This window comes from Penaeus japonicus, unplaced genomic scaffold (genome assembly GCF_977035675.1).
Source record: "Penaeus japonicus unplaced genomic scaffold, GWHDUDI00000001_assembly GWHDUDI00000020, whole genome shotgun sequence".
NCBI lineage: Eukaryota > Metazoa > Arthropoda > Malacostraca > Decapoda > Penaeidae > Penaeus > Penaeus japonicus.
This window is the reverse complement of record NW_028234422.1, coordinates 20,475,317-20,476,586: the sequence shown is the minus strand read 5'-3', so window position 1 is coordinate 20,476,586 and position 1,270 is coordinate 20,475,317. Positions and strand designations below refer to the sequence as shown.

Sequence of the window (1,270 nt, the reverse complement as noted above, 5' to 3'; positions counted from 1 at the left end):
TCTAAGCCGGAGAAAGTTCGTGTAAATATCATCAGACCTCACATGTGTCTTCGTATTTTTTGTGTCTGATGCATGGTAGGAAACATCGTACTAGACGGTTAGCAAACTGTCGGCTCCATCGTCTGGCCGACGTCGGTCGGATAAGCAGAATGGACGTCCCGCAGAAATCGCCAAACGTCGGCCGACGTCGGTTGGAACACAGAGTGCTACCAGGAATGAAACCTTGAATTTTAGTTCAAGCCCATTCCTGGGTCTAGGGTTGACCCTCATCAGTCGCAGTCTGTGATGGAACAGATTTCATGCGAATACAATGATCTTGCCTTTGTCCGATCAATCAGGACTGTAATTCCGTTTGAAAGGTGAGATATTAGTCAACCATACCTCAAAGTATCGGAATACCTGAACCCATTCTGAACGCCACTGACATTAACCTATACATTATCGGTATATTTCGGGCCTGCACAAAAATTATAAAAACATTATAACAATTTTCATATAATCGTAGAGGTGATGAAAACTCTTGGTTCGTGCAAAGTTGATCTTTGTTTATTTGCACAATTCTCTTATTACTTCTTCGAGTAATAAGACCGTCTACTCTTCTATCCTCTAGTTCTTGCTTTCTCTCTCTCAGACTAAATGAATGGTATGAATTATGAATAATGAGTGAGGTCAGAAGAATGAGAAAGAGTGATCTATTTCCATATCTATCCATGTTTCTAATAATTGAGTCTGACTGGTTTGGGATGGATAGATTGGGAAGGAAGTTGTTGGATAGGACACCATAGGACAGCAAGAACATATTAGAGCTATATAAACGTGCAATATAGAGGATATTCCGTATAGTCATATATTGCGTTACATAAGCATGAGATGTTGCATGTAGCCGTGGGTTCGAAAGTGGCGGCAAGGACGGTCCGACCGCCCGCCGAGTACTGCCACGAAGAACGAGTCGTTCTGACTCGCGAGTTGAAGTGCGGTACAGCTTTTCAATGGAGTTCTATTAACTATTTTGCTGAAAATGATCAGTACCTCACCATCGGTTTAAAAGACTTAGATGATAAAGTTTTAATGAAAGATTAATTACAAAGTCTCGGAACTAGTGTTTATCAAAAATTTGGTGTCGGTACACCCCGGATACAGACAGATATCAATAAATTTATCAAGATAGATACAAACACATAAATACATGTATGCAGATACATAAATAGATATACACAAACACATGGGCATAAATAAAGATAAAAACAGATAGATATATGAATCGATATAC

General features: G+C 39.7%; 1 protein-coding gene across 1 annotated transcript in view; it reads right to left on the bottom strand.

Annotated features, from left to right (window-relative positions):
* Window positions 1-524: 524 nt before the first annotated feature.
* The window catches only part of LOC122262642 (integrin alpha-5), a 30,120-nt gene continuing 29,374 nt past the window's right edge, over window positions 525-1,270 (bottom strand). The window contains exon 25 of the mRNA XM_086547845.1: window positions 525-1,270. This exon is cut by the window's right edge and continues 678 nt beyond it. The gene's annotated coding sequence lies outside the window, so the exon portion shown is untranslated.